Source organism: Scyliorhinus torazame, chromosome X (assembly GCF_047496885.1).
Source record: "Scyliorhinus torazame isolate Kashiwa2021f chromosome X, sScyTor2.1, whole genome shotgun sequence".
In the NCBI taxonomy this organism is placed as follows: Eukaryota; Metazoa; Chordata; class Chondrichthyes; order Carcharhiniformes; family Scyliorhinidae; genus Scyliorhinus; species Scyliorhinus torazame.
The window spans coordinates 3,284,392-3,302,674 of record NC_092738.1 but is presented as its reverse complement, the minus strand read 5'-3'; the positions used below and the strand labels follow the sequence as shown (position 1 = coordinate 3,302,674).

The following is an 18,283-nucleotide window of genomic DNA, read 5'->3' as shown; positions in this document are numbered from 1 at the left end:
CACATTCTCCCCACTCCCGCGGGAGCGAGTCCCACATTCTCCCCACTCCCTGTGGGACCGAGTCCCACATTCTCACCCCACTCCCCGTGAGAGCGAGTCCCACATTCTCCCCCACTCCCCGTGGGAGCGAGTCCCACATTCTCCCCCACTCCCGTGGGAGCGAGTCCCGCATTCTCCCCCCTCCCCGCGGGAGCGAGTCCCACATTCTCCCCCACCCACCCCGTGGGAGCGAGTCTCAGATTCTCCCCCACTCCCCGTGGGAGAGAGTCCATGATTCTCCAACACTCCCCGTGGGAGCGACTCCCTCATTCTCCCCCACTCCCCGCGGGAGCGAGTCCCACATTCTGCCCCACTCCCCGTGGGAGCGAGTCCCACATTCTCGCCCCGCTCCCCGTGGGAGCGAGTCCCACATTCTCCCCTCTCCCCGCGGGAGCGGAGTTCCACATTCTCCCCCCACTCCCCGTGGGAGCGAGTCCACATTCTCCCCCACTCCCCGTGGGAGCGAGTCTCACATTCTCCCCACTCCCCACGGGAGCGAGATCCCACATTCTCCCCCACTCCCCGTGGGAGCCAGTCCCACATTCTCCCCCACTCCCCACGGGAGCGAGTCCCACATTCTCCCCCACTCCCCGCGGAGCGAGTCCCACATTCTCCCCGCTCCCCCGTGGAGCGAGTCCCACATTCTCCCCACTCCCCGCGGGAGCGAGTCCCACATTCTCCCCCACTCCCGTGGGAGTGAGTCACACATTCTACCCCGCTCCCCGTGGGAGCGAGTCCCACATTCTCCCCCACTCCCCGCGGGAGCGAGTCCCACATTCTCCCCCACTCCCCGCGGGTGTGAGTCACACATTCTACCCCGCTCCCCCGTGGGAGCGAGTCCCACATTCTCCCCCACTCCCCGCGGGAGCGGTCCCACATTCTCCCCCACTCCCCATGGGAGCGAGTCCCACATTGTCCCCACTCCCCGTGGGAGCGAGTCCCACATTCTCCCCCTCTCCCGTGCGAGCGAGTCCCACATTCTCCCCCACTCCCCGCGGGAGCGAGTCCCACATTGTCCCCCACACCCCGCGGGAGTGAGTCCCACATTCTCCACCCACTCCCCGCGGAGTGGTCCCACATTCTCCCCACTCCCATGGGAGCGAGTCCCACATTGTCCACCACACCCCGCGGGAGTGAGTCCCACATTCTCCCCCCACTCCCCGTGAGAGCGAGTCCCACATTCTCAACACTCCCCGTGGGAGCGAGTCCCACATTCTACCCCACTCCCCGCGGGAGCGAGTCACACATTCTACCCCGCTCCCCATGGGAGCGAGTCCCACATTCTTCCCCACTCCCCGCGGGAGCGAGTCCCACATTCTCCCCCACTCCCCCGTGGGAGTGAGTCCCACAGTGCTCCGAGTGGTGTGTCTAACCGAGGGATACGGAGACCGGGACTGTGCACGGTGCTCCGAGTGTGGGTCTGACCGAGGAACACGGAGACCGGGACTGTGCACGGTGCTCCGAGTGTGGGTTCTGACCGAGGAACACGGAGACCGGGACTGTGCACGTTGCTCCGAATGTGGGTCTGACCGATGGTAATGGAGACCGGGACTGTGCACGGTGCTCCGAGTGTGGGTCAGACCAAGGGATATGGAGACCGGGACTGTGCATGGTGCTCCGAGTGTGGGTCTGACCAATGGATATGGAGACCGGGACTGTGCACGGTGCTCCGAGTGTGGGTCTGACCGAGGGACACGGAGACCGGGACTGTGCACGGTGCTCCGAGTGTGGGTCGAACCGAGGGACACGGGGACCGGGACTGTGCACGGTGCTCCGAGTGTGGGTCTGACCGAGGGACACGGAGACCGGGACTGTGCATGGTGCTCCGAGTGTGGGTCTGACCGAGGGAGACCGGGACTGTGCACGGTGCTCCGAGTGTGGGTCTGACCAATGGATATGGAGACCGGGACTGTGCACGGTGCTCCGAGTGTGGGTCTGACCGAGGGACACGGAGACCGGGACTGTGCACGGTGCTCCGAGTGTGGGTCGAACCGAGGGACACGGGGACCGGGACTGTGCACGGTGCTCCGAGTGTGGGTCTGACCGAGGGACACGGAGACCGGGACTGGGCACGGTGCTCCGAGTGTGGGTCTGACCGAGGGTCACGGAGACCGGGACTGTGCACGGTGCTCCAGTGTGGGTCTGACCGAGGGATACGGAGGCCGGGACTGTGCACGGTGCTCCAGTGTGGGTCTGACCGAGGGATACGGAGGCCGGGACTGTGCACGGTGCTCCGAGTGTGGGTCTGACCGAGGGATACGGAGACCGGGACTGTGCACGGTGCTCCAGTGTGGGTCTGACCGAGGGATACGGAGACCGGGACTGTGCACGGTGCTCCAGTGTGGGTCTGACCGAGGGATACGGAGGCCGGGACTGTGCACGGTGCTCCGAGTGTGGGTCTGACCGAGGGATACGGAGACCGGAACTGTGCACAGTGCTCCGAGTGTGGGTATAACCGAGGGATAGGGAGACCGGGGCTGTGCACGGTGCTCCGAGTGTGGGTCTGACTGAGGGTCACGGAGACCGGGACTGTGCAAAGTGCTCCGAGTGTGGGTCTGACCGAGGGTCACTGAGACCGGGACTGTGCACGGTGCTCCGAGTGTGGGTATAACCGAGGGATAGGGAGACCGGGACTGTGCACGGTGCTCCGAGTGTGGGTCTGACCGAGGGACACGGAGACCGGGACTGTGCACGGTGCTCCGAGTGTGGGTCTGACCGAGGGACACGGAGACCGGGACTGTGCACTGTGCTCCGAGTGTGGGTCTGACCGAGGGACACGGAGACCGGGACTGTGCACGGTGCTCCGAGTGTGGGTATATCCGAGGGATAGGGAGACCGGGACTGTGCACGGTGCTCCGAGTGTGGGTCTGACCGAGGGACACGGAGACCGGGACTGTGCACGGTGCTCCGAGTGTGGGTCTGACCGAGGGACACGGAGACCGGGACTGTGCACGGTGCTCCGAGTGTGGGTCTGACCGAGGGACACGGAGACCGGGACTGTGCACGGTGCTCCGAGTGTGGGTCTGAGCGAGGGACACGGAGACCGGGACTGTGCACGGTGCTCTGAGTGTGGGTCTGACCGAGGAACACGGAGACCGGGACTGTGCACGGTGCTCCGAGTGTGGGTCTGACCAAGGGACACGGAGACCGGGACTGTGCACGGTGCTCTGAGTGTGGGTCTGACCGAGGAACACGGAGACCGGGACTGTGCACGGTGCTCCGAGTGTGGGTCTGACCGAGGGACACGGAGACCGGGACTGTGCACGGTGCTCCGAGTGTGGGTCTGACTGAGGGATACGGAGACCGGGACTGTGCACGGTGCTCCGAGTGTGGGTCTGACCGAGGGACACGGAGACCGGGACTGTGCACGGTGCTCCGAGTGTGGGTCTGAACGAGGGAGACCGGGACTGTGCACGGTGCTCCGAGTGTGGGTCTGACCGAGGGACACGGAGACCGGGACTGTGCACGGTGCTCCGAGTGTGGGTCTGACCGAGGGACACGGAGACCGGGACTGTGCACGGTGCTCCGAGTGTGGGTCTGAGCGAGGGACACGGAGACCGGGACTGTGCACGGTGCTCCGAGTGTGGGTCTGACCGAGGGACACGGAGACCGGGACTGTGCACGGTGCTCCGAGTGTGGGTCTGACCGAGGGATACGGAGACCGGGACTGTGCACGGTGCTCTGAGTGTGGGTCTGACCGAGGAACACGGAGACCGGGACTGTGCACGGTGCTCCGAGTGTGGGTCTGACCAAGGGACACGGAGACCGGGACTGTGCACGGTGCTCCGAGTGTGGCTCTGACCGAGGGACACGGAGACCGGGACTGTGCACGGTGCTCCGAGTGTGGGTCTGACCGAGGGATACGGAGACCGGGACTGTGCACGGTGCTCCGAGTGTGGGTCTGACCGAGGGATACGGAGACCGGGACTGTGCACGGTGCTCCGAGTGTGGGTCTGACCGAGGGACACGGAGACCGGGACTGTGCACGGTGCTCCGAGTGTGGGTCTGACCGAGGGATACGGAGACTGGGACTGTGCACGGTGCTCTGAGTGTGGGTCTGACCGAGGGACACGGAGACCGGGACACTGCACGGTGCTCCGAGTGTGGGTCTGACCGAGGGATACGGAGACCGGGACTGTGCGCGGTGCTCCGAGTGTGGGTCTCACCGAGGGACACGGAGACCGGGACTGTGCACGGTGCTCCGAGTGTGGGTCTGACCGAGGGATACGGAGACCGGGACTGTGCACGGTGCTCCGAGTGTGGGTCTGACCGAGGGATACGGAGACCGGGACTGTGCACGGTGCTCCGAGTGTGGGTCTGACCGAGGGACACGGAGACCGGGACTGCGCACGGTGCTCCGAGTGTGGGTCTGACCGAGGGACACGGAGACCGGGACTGTGCACGGTGCTCCGAGTGTGGGTCTGACCGAGGGACACGGAGACCGGGACTGCGCACGGTGCTCCGAGTGTGGGTCTGACCGAGGGATAGGGAGACCGGGACTGTGCACGGTGCTCCGAGTGTGTGCCTGACCGAGGGATACGGAGACCGGGACTGTGCACGGTGCTCCGAGTGTGTGCCTGACCGAGGGACACGGAGACCGGGTCTGTGCACGGTGCTCCGAGTGTGCGTCTGACCGAGGGACACGGAGACCGGGACTGTGCACGGTGCTCCGAGTGTGTGCCTGACCGTGGGATACGGAGACCGGGACTGTGCACGGTGCTCCGAGTGTGGGTCTGACCGAGGGACACGGAGACCGGGACTGCGCACGGTGCACGGTGCTCCGAGTGTGGGTCTGACCGAGGGACACGGAGACCGGGACTGTGCACGGTGCTCCGAGTGTGGGTCTAACCGAGGGACACGGAGATCGGGACTGTGCACGGTGCTCCGAGTGTGGGTCTGACCGAGGGACACGGAGACCGGGTCTGTGCACGGTGCTCCGAGTGTGGGTCTGACCGAGGGACACGGAGACCGGGACTGTGCACGGTGCTCCGAGGTTGGGTCTGACCGAGGGACACGGAGACCGGGACTGTGCACGGTGCTCCGAGTGTGGGTCTGACCGAGGGACATGGAGACCGGGACTGTGCACGGTGCTCCGAGTGTGGGCCTAACATTGTGTTTATTATAATTCACTGCTTTCTGCTGCCTCTATCCTCTTTTTGGCTCCAGGCTCCAACTTTCAGACGCGAACACTGGACAGCGGAATCGGGACATTCCCTCCACCAGACACGGCTGGGTGTGCGTTGGGAAAATCGTTCCCCCGGACGAGAACGGGACCTCAGGAGGCCCCGGCCCCAGGGCGCGGCATAAGCAGGGCAGCGGGAATCGGCACACGGAAGGCCAGGACACTGGAGCGGGAACAACAATCTCCGGGCAGCGGCCAGAGATGTCAGGACCCCGAGGTGACCCGGAAAATCCCTCACTTCTCACGGGAGATGCTTCAGGAGCAGAACGCAGCAGGTAACGGAGCAACTGCACTGTGGGAGGGTCAGTGCTGAGGGAGGGCCGCACTGTGGGAGGGTCAGTGCTGAGGGAGCTCCGCACTGTGTGAGGGTCAGTGCTGAGGGAGCGCCGCACTGTGGGAGGGTCAGTGCTGAGGGAGCTCCGCACTGCGGGAGGGTCAGTGCTGAGGGAGCTCCGCACTGTGGGAGGGTCAGTGCTGAGGGAGGGCCGCACTGTGGGAGGGTCAGTGCTGAGGGAGCGCCGCACTGTGGGAGGGTCAGTGCTGAGGGAGCGCCGCACTGTGGGAGGGTCAGTGCTGAGGGAGCTCCGCACTGTGGGAGGGTCAGTGCTGAGGGAGCTCCGCACTGTGGGAGGGTCGGTGCTGAGGGAGCTCCGCACTGTGGGAGGGTCAGTGCTGAGGGAGTGCCGCACTGTGGGAGGGTCAGTGCTGAGGGAGCGCCGCACTGTGGGAGTGTCAGTGCTGAGGGAGCGCCGCACTGTGGGAGTGTCAGTGCTGAGGGAGGGCCGCACTGTGGGAGGGTCAGTGCTGAGGGAGCTCCGCACTGTGGGAGGGTCGGTGCTGAGGGAGCTCCGCACTGTGGGAGGGTCAGTGCTGAAGGAGAGCCGCACTGTGGGAGGGTCGGTGCTGAGGGAGCTCCGCACTGTGGGAGGGTCAGTGCTGAGGGAGCTCCACACTGTGGGAGGGTCAGTGCTGAGGGAGCGCCGCACTGTGGGAGGGTCAGTGCTGAGGGAGCGCCGCACTGTGGGAGGGTCAGTGCTGAGGGAGCTCCGCACTGTGGGAGGGTCAGTGCTGAGGGAGCTCCGCACTGTGAGAGGGTCAGTGCTGGGGGAGCTCCGCACTGTGGGAGGGTCAGTGCTGATTGAGCGCCGCACTGTGGGAGGGACAGTGCTGAGGGAGCGCCGCACTGTGGGAGGGTCAGTGCTGAGGAAGCGCCGCACTGTGGGAGGGTCAGTGCTGAGGGAGCTCCGCACTGTGGGAGGGTCAGTGCTGGGGGAGCTCCGCACTGTGGGAGGGTCAGTGCTGAGGGAGCGCCGCACTGTGGGAGGGTCGGTGCTGAGGGAGCGCCGCACTGTGGGAGGGTCAGTGCTGAGGGAGCGCCGCACTGTGGGAGGGTCAGTGCTGAGGGAGTGCCGCACTGTGGGAGGGTCAGTGCTGGGGGAGCTCCGCACTGTGGGAGGGTCAGTGCTGAGGGAGCGCCGCACTGTGGGAGGGACAGTGCTGAGGGAGCGCCGCACTGTGGGAGGGTCAGTGCTGAGGGAGCGCCGCACTGTGGGAGGGTCGGTGCTGAGGGAGCTCCGCACTGTGGGAGGGTCAGTGCTGAGGGAGCTCCGCACTGTGAGAGGGTCAGTGCTAAGGGAGCTCCGCACTGTGGGAGGGTCGGTGCTGAGGGAGCTCCGCACTGTGGGAGGGTCGGTACTGAGGGAGCGCCGCACTGTGGGAGGGTCAGTGCTGAGGGAGCTCCGCACTGTGGGAGGGTCAGTGCTGAGGGAGCGCCGCACTGTGGGAGGGTCAGTGCTGAGGGAGCTCCGCACCGTGGGAGGGTCAGTGCTGAGGGAGCGCCGCACTGTGGGAGGGTCAGTGCTGAGGGAGCGCCGCACTGTGGGAGGGTCAGTGCTGAGGGAGCGCCGCACTGTGGGAGGGTCAGTGCTGAGGGAGCGCCGCACTGTGGGAGGGTCAGTGCTGAGGGAGCTCCGCACCGTGGGAGGGTCAGTGCTGAGGGAGCGCCGCACTGTGGGAGGGTCGGTGCTGAGGGAGCGCCGCACTGTGCGAGGGTCAGTGCTGAGGGAGCGCCGCACTGTGGGAGGGTCAGTGCTGAGGGAGCGCCGCACTGTGGGAGGGTCAGTGCTGAGGGAGCGCCGCACTGTGGGAGGGTCAGTGCTGAGGGAGCTCCGCACTGTGGGAGGGTCAGTGCTGAGGGAGCGCCGCACTGTGGGAGGGTCGGTGCTGAGGGAGCTCCGCACTGTGGGAGGGTCAGTGCTGAGGGAGCGCCGCACTGTGGGAGGGTCGGTGCTGAGGGAGCTCCGCACTGTGGGAGGGTCAGTGCTGAGGGAGCTCCGCACTGTGGGAGGGTCGGTGCTGAGGGAGCGCCGCACTGTGGGAGGGTCAGTGCTGAGGGAGCGCCGCACTGTGGGAGGGTCAGTGCTGAGGGAGCGCCGCACTGTGGGAGGGTCAGTGCTGAGGGAGCTCCGCACTGTGGGAGGGTCAGTGCTGAGGGAGCTCCGCACTGTGGGAGGGTCAGTGCTGAGGGAGCGCTGCACTGTGTGAGGGTCAGTGCTGAGGGAGCTCCGCACTGTGGGAGGGTCAGTATTGTGGGAGCGCCGCACTGTGGGAGGGTCAGTGCTAAGGGCGCGACGCACTGTGGGAGGGTCAGTGCTAAGGGAGCGCTGCACTGTGGCAGGGTCAGTGCTGAGGGAGCTCAGCACTCTGGGAGGGTCAGTGCTGAGGGAGTGACGTACTGTGGGAGGGTCAGTGCTGAGGGAGCGCCGCACTGTGGGAGGGTCAGTGCTGAGGGAGCGCCGCACTGTGGGAGGGTCAGTGCTGAGGGAGCGCCGCACTGTGGGAGGGTCAGTGCTGAGGGAGCTCCGCAGTGTGGGGTCAGTACTGAGGGAGCTCCGCACTGTGGGAGGGTCAGTGCTGAGGGAGCGCCGCACTGTCGGAGGGTCAGTGCTGAGGGAGCGCCGCACTGTGGGAGGGTCAGTGCTGAGGGAGCGCCGCACTGTGGGAGGGTCAGTGCTGAGGGAGCTCCGCAGTGTGGGGTCAGTACTGAGGGAGCGCCGCACTGTGGGAGGGTCAGTGCTGAGGGAGCGCCGCACTGTGGGAGGGTCAGTGCTGAGGGAGCGCCGCACTGTGGGAGGGTCAGTGCTGAGGGAGCTCCGCACTGCGGGTGGGTCAGTGCTGAGGGAGCGCCGCACTGCGGGAGGGTCGGTGCTGAGGGAGCGCCGCACTGTGGGATGGTCAGTGCTGAGGGAGCGCTGCACTGTGGGAGGGTCAGTGCTGAGGGAGCGCCGCACTGTGGGAGGGTCAGTGCTGAGTGAGCTCCGCACTGTGGGAGGGTCAGTGCTGAGGGAGCGCTGCACTGTGGGAGGGTCAGTGCTGAGTGAGCTCCGCACTGTGGGAGGGTCAGTGCTGAGGGAGCTCCGCACTGTGGGAGGGTCAGTGATGAGGGAGCGCCGCACTGTGGGAGGGTCAGTGCTGAGGGAGCGCCGCACTGTGGGAGGGTCAGTGATGAGTGAGCGTCGCACTGTGGGAGGGTCAGTGCTGAGGGAGCGCCGCACTGTGGGAGGGTCAGTGCTGAGTGAGCTCCGCACTGTGGGAGGGTCAGTGCTGAGGGAGCGCTGCACTGTGGGAGGGTCAGTGCTGAGTGAGCTCCGCACTGTGGGAGGGTCAGTGCTGAGGGAGCGCTGCACTGTGGGAGGGTCAGTGCTGAGGGAGCGCCGCACTGTGGGAGGGTCAGTGATGAGTGAGCGTCGCACTGTGGGAGGGTCAGTGCTGAGGGAGCGCCGCACTGTGGGAGGGTCAGTTCTGAGGGAGCGCCGCACTGTGTGAGGGTCAGTGCTGAGGGAGCTCCGCACTGTGGGAGGGTCAGTGCTGAGTGAGCTCCGCACTGTGGGAGGGTCAGTGCTGAGGGAGCTCCGCACTGTGGTTGGGTCAGTGCTGAGGGAGCTCCGCACTGTGAGAGGGTCAGTGCTGAGGGAGCTCCGCACTGTGGGAGGGTGAGTGTTGAGGGAGCTCCGCACTGTGGGAGGGTCAGTGCTGAGGGAGCGCCGCACTGTGGGAGGGTCAGTGCTGAGGGAGCTCCACACTGTGGGAGGGTCAGTGCTGAGGGAGCGCCGCACTGTGGGAGGGTCAGTGCTGAGGGAGCGCCGCACTGTGGGAGGGTCGGTGCTGAGGGAGCTCCACACTGTGGGAGGGTCAGTGCTGAGGGAGCGCCGCACTGTGGGAGGGTCGGTGCTGTGGGAGCGCCGCACTGTGGGAGGCTCAGTGCTGAGGGAGCGCCGCACTGTGGGAGGCTCAGTGCTGAGGGAGCCCCGCACTGTGGGAGGGTCAGTGCTGAGGGAGCGCCGCACTGTGGGAGGGTCAGTGCTGAGGGAGCGCCGCACTGTGGGAGGGTCGGTGCTGAGGGAGCTCCGCACTGCGGGTGGGTCAGTGCTGAGGGAGCGCCGCACTGCGGGAGGGTCGGTGCTGAGGGAGCGCCGCACTGTGGGAGGGTCAGTGCTGAGGGAGCGCTGCACTGTGGGAGGGTCAGTGCTGAGTGAGCTCCGCACTGTGGGAGGGTCAGTGCTGAGGGAGCGCCGCACTGTGGGAGGGTCAGTGCTGAGTGAGCTCCGCACTGTGGGAGGGTCAGTGCTGAGGGAGCGCCGCACTGTGGGAGGGTCAGTGCTGAGGGAGCGCCGCACTGTGGGAGGGTCAGTGCTGAGGGAGCGCCGCACTGTGGGAGGGTCAGTGCTGAGGGAGCGCCGCACTGTGGGAGGGTCGGTGCTGAGGGAGCGCCGCACTGCGGGAGGGTCAGTGCTGAGGAAGCTCTGCACTGTGGTTTGGTCAGTGCTGAAGGAGCTCCGCACTGTGAGAGGGTCAGTGCTGAGGGAGCTCCGCACTGTGGGAGGGTGAGTGTTGAGGGAGCGCCGCACTGTGGGAGGCTCAGTGCTGAGGGAGCGCCGCACTGTGGGAGGGTCGGTGCTGAGGGAGCTCCACACTGTGGGAGGGTCAGTGCTGAGGGAGCGCCGCACTGTGGGAGGGTCGGTGCTGAGGGAGCTCCACACTGTGGGAGGGTCAGTGCTGAGGGAGCCCCGCACTGTGGGACGGTCAGTGCTGAGGGAGCGCCGCACTGTGGGAGGGTCAGTGCTGAGCTAGCGCCGCACTGTGAGAGGCTCAGTGCTGAGGGAGCTCCGCACTGTGGGAGGGTCAGTGCTGAGCGAGCGCCGCACTGTGGGAGGCTCAGTGCTGAGGGAGCTCCGCACTGTGGGAGGGTCAGTGCTGAGGGAGCGCCGCACTGTGGGAGGGTCAGTGCTGAGGGAGCTCCGCACTGTGGGAGGGTCGGTGCTGAGGGAGCTCCGCACTGTGGGAGGGTCGGTGCTGAGGGAGATCCGCACTGTGGGAGGGTCGGTGCTGAGGGAGCTCCGCACTGTGGGAGGGTCGGTGCTGAGGGAGCGCCGCACTGTGGGAGGGTCGGTGCTGAGGGAGCGCCGCACTGTGGGAGGGTCAGTGCTGAGGGAGCTCCGCACTGTGGGAGGGTCGGTGCTGAGGGAGCTCCGCACTGTGGGAGGGTCGGTGCTGAGGGAGATCCGCACTGTGGGAGGGTCGGTGCTGAGGGAGCTCCGCACTGTGGGAGGGTCGGTGCTGAGGGAGCTCCGCACTGTGGGAGGGTCGGTGCTGTGGGAGCGCCGCACTGTGGGAGGCTCAGTGCTGAGGGAGCTCCGCACTGTGGGAGGGTCAGTGCTGAGGGAGCGCCGCACTGTGGGAGGGTCAGTGCTGATGGAGCTCCGCACTGTCGGAGGGTCGGTGCTGAGGGAGCGCCGCACTGTGGGAGGGTCAGTGCTGAGCGAGCGCCGCACTGTGGGAGAGTCGGTGCTGAGGGAGCGCCGCACTGTGGGAGGGTCAGTGCTGAGGGAGCGCCGCACTGTGGGAGGGTCAGTGCTGAGGGAGCTCCGCACTGTGGGAGGGTCAGTGCTGAGGGAGCGCCGCACTGTGGGGGGGTCAGTGCTGAGGGAGCTCCGCACTGTGGGAGGGTCGGCGCTGAGGGAGCGCCGCACTGTGGGAGGGTCAGTGCTGAGGGAGCTCCGCACTGTGGGAGGGTCGGTGCTGAGGGAGCGCCGCACTGTGGGAGGGTCAGTGCTGAGGGAGCTCCGCACTGTGGGAGGGTCAGTGCTGAGGGAGCTCCGCACTGTGGGAGGGTCAGTGCCGAGGGAGCGCCGCACTGTGGGAGGGTCAGTGCTGAGGGAGCTCCGCACTGTGGGAGGGTCGGCGCTGAGGGAGCGCCGCACTGTGGGAGGGTCAGTGCTGAGGGAGCTCCGCACTGTGGGAGGGTCAGTGCTGAGGGAGCGCCGCACTGTGGGAGGGTCAGTGCTGAGGGAGCTCCGCACTGTGGGAGGGTCAGTGCTGAGGGAGCGCCACACTGTGGGAGTGTCAGTGCTGAGGGAGCTCCGCACTATGGGAGGGTCAGTGCTGAGGGAGAGCCACACTGTGGGAGGGTCAGTGCTGAGGGAGCTCCGCTCTGTGGGAGGGTCAGTGCTGAGGGAGCTCCGCACTGTGGGAGGGTCAGTGCTGAGGGAGCGCCTCACTGTGGGAGGGTCAGTGCTGAGGGAGCGCCGCACTGTGGGAGGGTCGGTGCTGAGGGAGAGCCGCACTGTGGGAGGGTCAGTGCTGAGGGAGCTCCGCACTGTGGGAGGGTCGGTGCTGAGGGAGCGCCGCACTGTGGGAGGGTCAGTGCTGAGGGAGCGCCGCACTGTGGGAGGGTCGGTGCTGAGGGAGAGCCGCACTGTGGGAGGGTCAGTGCTGAGGGAGCTCCGCACTGTGGGAGGGTCGGTGCTGAGGGAGCTCCGCACTGTGGGAGGGTCGGTGCTGAGGGAGCGCCGCACTGTGGGAGGGTCAGTGCTGAGGGAGCTCCGCACTGTGGGAGGGTCAGTGCTGAGGGAGCTCCGCACTGTGGGAGGGTCAGTGCTGAGGGAGCTCCGCACTGTGGGAGGGTCAGTGCTGAGGGAGCGCCGCACTGTGGGAGGGTCAGTACTGAGGGAGCGCCGCACTGTGGGAGGGTCAGTGCTGAGGGAGCTCCGCACTGTGGGAGGGTCAGTGCTGAGGGAGCTCCGCACTGCGGGAGGGTCAGTGCTGAGGGAGCGCCGCAGTGAATGCACTAATGCATTTTGCTCCATTTTCTCACAGAGAGATCGGAGATGTCCTGAATGCTCTGGACCGGAACCCGCTCCCTGGCCGGTTGGTCTCAGTATCCTCCAGACTGACCCATGGCTCCGGCAGGCTGGAGTGCGGGGGGCGGGTGGAAGTAGGTGTTTGACGTCTGCGTAACGAGGAGAGGAAACGTGACAGGAGGGGTCTCCGTTACGCACAGACGGACTGCCCGGGAATTCCCCCAAAACTGCGTCGCCCAGCGTCGATCGAACGTGGTGGACCGTTCTAACCTCTGACTCTACGTCCATCTCATTAACCAAAAAGGCAGACGTGTAGCTGCCGCATCATCTCTGCCGTGAATGTTTTGTGTGGTTTGTCATCTCTCCGTCTGGACTGAGACAGTGTACACGGACCCCTTCCCTCTCTGCCTACCCCCGGTAATACCTGGCCATCCGGGGAGGAGTTAAACCCTCTCGTATCCTCATCAATTGGGACTGCGCACGGTGCTCCGAGTGTGGGTCTGTCCGAGGGATACGGAGACCGGGACTGTGCACGGTGCTCCGAGTGTGGGTCTGACCGAGGGACACGGAGAGCGGGACTGTGCACGGTGCTCCGAGTGTGGGTCTGACCCAGGGACACGGAGACCGGGACTGTGCACGGTGCTCCGAGTGTGGGTCTGACCGAGGGACACGGAGACCGGGACTGTGCACGGTGCTCCGAGTGTGGGTCTGACCGAGGGACACGGAGACCGGGACTGTGCACGGTGCTCCGAGTGTGGGTCTGACCGAGGGACATGGAGACCGGGACTGTGCACGGTGCTCCAGTGTGGGTCTCACCGAGGGATAGGGAGACCGGGACTGTGCACGGTGCTCCGAGTGTGGCTCTGATTGAGGGATACAGAGACCGGGACTGTGCACGGTGCTCCGAGTGTGGGTCTCACCGAGGGATACGTAGACCGGGACTGTGCACTGTGCTCCGAGTGTGGGTCTGACCGAGGGAAATGGAGAACGGGACTGTGCACGGTGCTCCAAGTGTGGGTCTGACCGAGGGATACGGAGACCGGGACCGTGCACGGTTCTCCGAGTGTGGGTCTGACCGAGGGACACGGACACCGGGACTGTGCACGGTGCTCCGAGTGTGGGTCTGACCGAGGGATACGGAGACCAGGACTGTGCACGGTGCTCCGAGTGTGGGTCTGACCGAGGGATACGGAGGCCGGGACTGTGCACCGTGCTCTGAGTGTGGGTATAACCGAGGAACAAGGAGACCGGGACTGTGCACGGTGCCCCGAGTGTGGATCTGACTGAGGGACAGGGAGACCGGGACTGTGCACGGTGCTCCGAGTGTGTGTCTGACCGAGGGATACGGAGACCGGGACTGTGCACGGTGCTCCGAGTGTGGGTGTGACCGAGGGATACGAAGACCGGGACTGTGCACGGTGCTCCGAGTGTGGATCTGACCGAGGGATACGGAGACCGGGACTGTGCACGGTGCTCGGAGTGTGGGTCTCACCGAGTGATAGGGTGACCGGGACTGTGCACGGTGCTCCGAGTGTGGGTCTGACCGAGGGACACGGAGACCGGGACTGTGCACGGTGCTCGGAGTGTGGGTGTGACCGAGGGACACGGAGACCGGGACTGTGCACTGTGCTCCGAGTGTGGGTCTGACCGAGGAACACGGAGACCGGGACTGCGCACGGTGCTCCGAGTGTGGGTCTGACCGAGGGATACGGAGACAGGGACTGTGCATAGTGCTCCGAGTGTGGGTGTGACCGAGGGACACGGAGACCGGGACTGTGCACTGTGCTCCGAGTGTGGGTCTGACCGAGGAACACGGAGACCGGGACTGTGCACGGTGCTCCGAGTGTGAGTCTTATGGATGGAGAGTGAAAGACATCAATTGAAGTGAAAGCTCAGGGAAGACACATTCCCTAAAACAAACCCCAAACGCCTGGGGAAGTATTCTGGTTAAAGTTTCCGAGAAGTCTTTAACACACCCAACAGGTCCAACATAAGCACAGTTAAACCGAGAGTGTCACAGCTGTTTTCACCGTTTTCTTATACTCACATCCTCCTCACGGTTTGAAACATGGAAGATCGGGGCAAGAGGAGGCCTTTTGGTCCTTCGAGCCGACTCCCCCATTCATCACCATCATGGCTGACCATCCAACTCAATCTGCTCTCTCCCCATCGCCTTGGATCCCAATCTCCCCAAGTGCTCTATCCAGCCGCCTCCTGAATATATCCAATGTTTCAGCATCAACTACTTCCTGGGGTAATGAATTCCACAGGCTCGCCACTCTCTGGGTGAAGAAATGTCTCCTTATCTCTGTCCGAAATGGTTCACCCTGAATCCTCAGGCTGTGACCCCTGGTTCTGGACACACCCATCATTGGTGACATCTTCCCTGCATCTCCCCTGTCCAGTCCTGTTAGAATTTTATACGTCTCCGTCAGATCCCCCCCTCGTTCGTCTGAACTCCGTCGAGAACAATCCCAACCGAGTCAATCTCTTCTCGGACGACAGTCCCAGGAATCGGCCTGGTCAACCTTGGCTGCTCTCCCTCGAGAGCAAGAACATCCTTCCTCAGAGACGGAGACCAGAACTGCCCACAATACTCCAGGTGTGGCCTCACCGAAGCCCTGTACAACTGCAGCAACACATCCCTGCTTCTGTACTCGAAACCTCTCGCAATGAAGGCCAACACACCATTAGCCGTCTTTACCGCCTGCTCCACCTTCATGCTTACCTTCAGCGACTGGTGCACAAGGACACCCAGGTCCCGCTGCACTCTCCCCTCTCCCAATTTACAACCGTTCAGGTAGTAATCGTCCTCCTGGTGTTCCTCCCAAAGTGGACAATCTCACATTTATCCAAATTAAACTGCATCTGCCACTGATTTGCCCACTCGCCCAACCTGTCCAAATCACACTGAGAAGGATCTCTGTATCCTCCTCACAGCTCACCCTCCCACCCAACTTAGTGCCCCCCTCCTCAACCAACCCCTGCTCAAACGACACAGGAGGAGGCCGTTCGGCTCACCATATCCCTGCCAGCCCCTTGAAAGATCCAGCCAATTAGTCCCACCCCCCTCGTCCCCCACCTCTCTCTCACCGCAACCCCCCACAAAATAATTAGCGCCTTCCCGATCCCGACAACCCGCGGCAGCTGGGTGGCCAGAGTTCATTTGTCTGTCTCAGCCATCGAGCCCCCTCTCTGCTCTGATCCCATCTCCCAGCCCTCGCCCCGTAGCCGTGTCGGCCGCCGGCGTTTCGGGAGCTCATCCAAACGCTTCTCAATTGTTGTTGGAGATCCCGCCTCACCGGCCCTTTCAGGCAGCGAGTTCCGGATTCCCGCCACCCCCTGGGCGAAAACGTTTCTCCTCACATCCCCTTTGAACCTCCTGCCCCCCCCACCTCCCCGTTATTGAGCCCTCTGCTAAGGGGAAACGTTCCTCCCAATCCACCCTATCTGCCTCCCTCATGATTCTGTCCACCTCGATCGGGTCCCCCCCCCCCGACATTCTCCGCTCCGAGGGAGACAACCCCGGCCTAACCAGCCTCTCTCCACCGCGGAGACGCTCCAGCCCAGGCGACATTCCCGGTTAATCCCCTCCCCACCCTCTCCAGCCCGATCGCACCCTTGCTATAGACTGGCGACGAGGACAGAGCACAGTACTCGAGCTGTGGCCTAACTGGCCTCTCTCCACCGCGGAGACGCTCCAGCCCAGGCGACATTCCCGGTTAATCCCCTCCCCACCCTCTCCAGCCCGATCGCACCCTTGCTATAGACTGGCGACGAGGACAGAGCACAGTACTCGAGCTGTGGCCTAACTGGCCTCTCTCCACCGCGGAGACGCACCAGCCCAGGCCACATTCCCGGTGAATCCCCTCCCCACCCTCTCCAGCCCGATCGCACCCTTCCTATACCAGAAGCTTGCCTGGTATGGAGAGCATTAGCTATGAGGAGCGGTTGAATAAACTCGGTTTGTTCTCACTGGAACGAAGGAGGTTGAGGGGCGACCTGATAGAGGTCGACAAAATTATGAGGGGCATAGACAGAGTGGATAGTTAGAGGCTTTTCCCCGGGGTAGAGGGGTCAGTTACTAGGGGGCATAGGTTTAAGGTGCGAGGGGCAAGGTTTAGAGTAGATGTACGAGGCAAGTGTTTTACGCAGAGGGTAGTGGGTGCCTGGAACTCGCTACCGGAGGAGGTGGTGGAAGCAGGGACGATAGGGACATTTAAGGGGCATCTTGACAAATACATGAATAGGATGGGAATAGAGGGATACGGACCCAGGAAGTGTAGAAGATTGTAGTTTAGTCGGGCAGCATGGTCGGCGCGGGCTTGGAGGGCCGAAGGGCCTGTTCCTGTGCTGTACTTTTCTTTGTTCTTTGTTCGTATAGAGTGGCGACGAGGACTGAGCACAGTATAGTTGTGACCGAACCAGCCTCTCTCCGCTGCTGAAACTTCCTCGGCCTCTCTTGAAGCCTCAGTGATTTATTTACCCGCTGGCCCCAGCTCTCCGTTTATGCGACCACTCTGCCAATTGGATCTTTCTCTGCTGTTTTGTACACCCTGGCGCGTGTTTGTGTAAAATAAATGTATTCCTGTCTCAGGAATCAAGGAGATTCCTCTCTCTCTCTCACACAGCGGGAGAGCTCAGTGCGACTTCGCCCAGGAGCCGGCTGCGTGTAGTTTTTAAAAGTTTAATCATTCAGGGAAAACATGGTAAATCAATTAAACCGACCCTAACCTGCTTTAGTTCCACTGCTGTCTTCATTTCTCTTGGGTGCTCGGGTCTCCTGGATTGGGCGTCACCTGTCCAGGGTCAGTGCTGAGGGAGCTCCGCACTGTGTGAGGGTCAGTGCTGAGGGAGCGCCGCACTGCGGGAGGGTCAGTGCTGAGGGAGCGCCGCACTGTGGGAGGGTCAGTGCTGAGGGAGCTCCGCACTGTGGGAGGGTCAGTGCTGAGGGAGCGCCGCACTGTGGGAGGGTCAGTAATGAGGGAGCTCCGCACTGTGGGAGGGTCAGTGCTGAGGGAGCTCCGCACTGTGGGGGGGTCAGTGCTGAGGGAGCGCCGCACTGTGGGAGGGTCAGTGCTGAGGGAGCGCCGCACTGTGGGAGGGTCAGTGCTGAGGGAGCGCCGCACTGTGGGAGGGTCAGTGCTGAGGGAGCGCCGCATTGTGGGAGGGTCAGTGCTGAGGGAGCGCCGCACTGCGGGAGGGTCAGTGCTGAGGGAGCTCCGCACTGTGGGAGGGTCAGTGCTGAGGGAGCTCCGCACTGTGGGAGGGTCAGTGCTGAGGGAGCTCCGCACTGTGGGAGGGTCAGTGCTGAGGGAGCTCCGCACTGTGGGAGGGTCAGTGCTGAGGGAGCGCCGCACTGTGGGAGGGTCAGTGCTGAGGGAGCTCCGCACTGTGGGTGGGTCAGTGCTGAGGGAGCGTCGCACTGTGGGAGGGTCAGTGCTGAGGGAGCGCCGCACTGCGGAGGGTCAGTGCTGAGGGAGCTCCGCACTGTGGGAGGGTCAGTGCTGAGGGAGCGCCGCACTGTGGGAGGGTCAGTGCTGAGGGAGCGCCGCACTGTGGGAGGGTCAGTGCTGAGGGAGCTCCGCACTGTGGGAGGGTCAGTGCTGAGGGAGCCCTGCACTGTGGGAGGGTCAGTGCTGAGGGAGCGCCGCACTGTGGGAGGGTCAGTGCTGAGGGAGCGCCGCACTGTGGGAGGGTCAGTGCTGAGGGAGCTCCGCACTGCGGGAGGGTCAGTGCTGAGGGAGCGCCGCACTGTGGGACGGTCAGTGCTGAGGGAGTGCCGCAATGTGGGAGGGTCGGTGCTGAGGGAGCTCCGCACTGTGGGAGGGTCAGTGCTGAGGGAGCTCCGCACTGTGGGAGGGTCAGTGCTGAGGGAGTGCCGCACTGTGGGAGGGTCAGTGCTGAGGGAGCTCCGCACTGT

At 64.5% G+C, this 18,283-nt stretch overlaps 1 long non-coding RNA gene across 1 annotated transcript; it reads left to right on the top strand.

Annotated features, from left to right (window-relative positions):
• Positions 1-5,209: 5,209 nt before the first annotated feature.
• Positions 5,210-17,097, top strand: LOC140405417 (uncharacterized). The gene is made up of 2 exons (XR_011938609.1): positions 5,210-5,496; positions 12,377-17,097. It is a non-coding gene; the product is annotated as an uncharacterized lncRNA (long non-coding RNA).
• Positions 17,098-18,283: the final 1,186 nt, after the last annotated feature.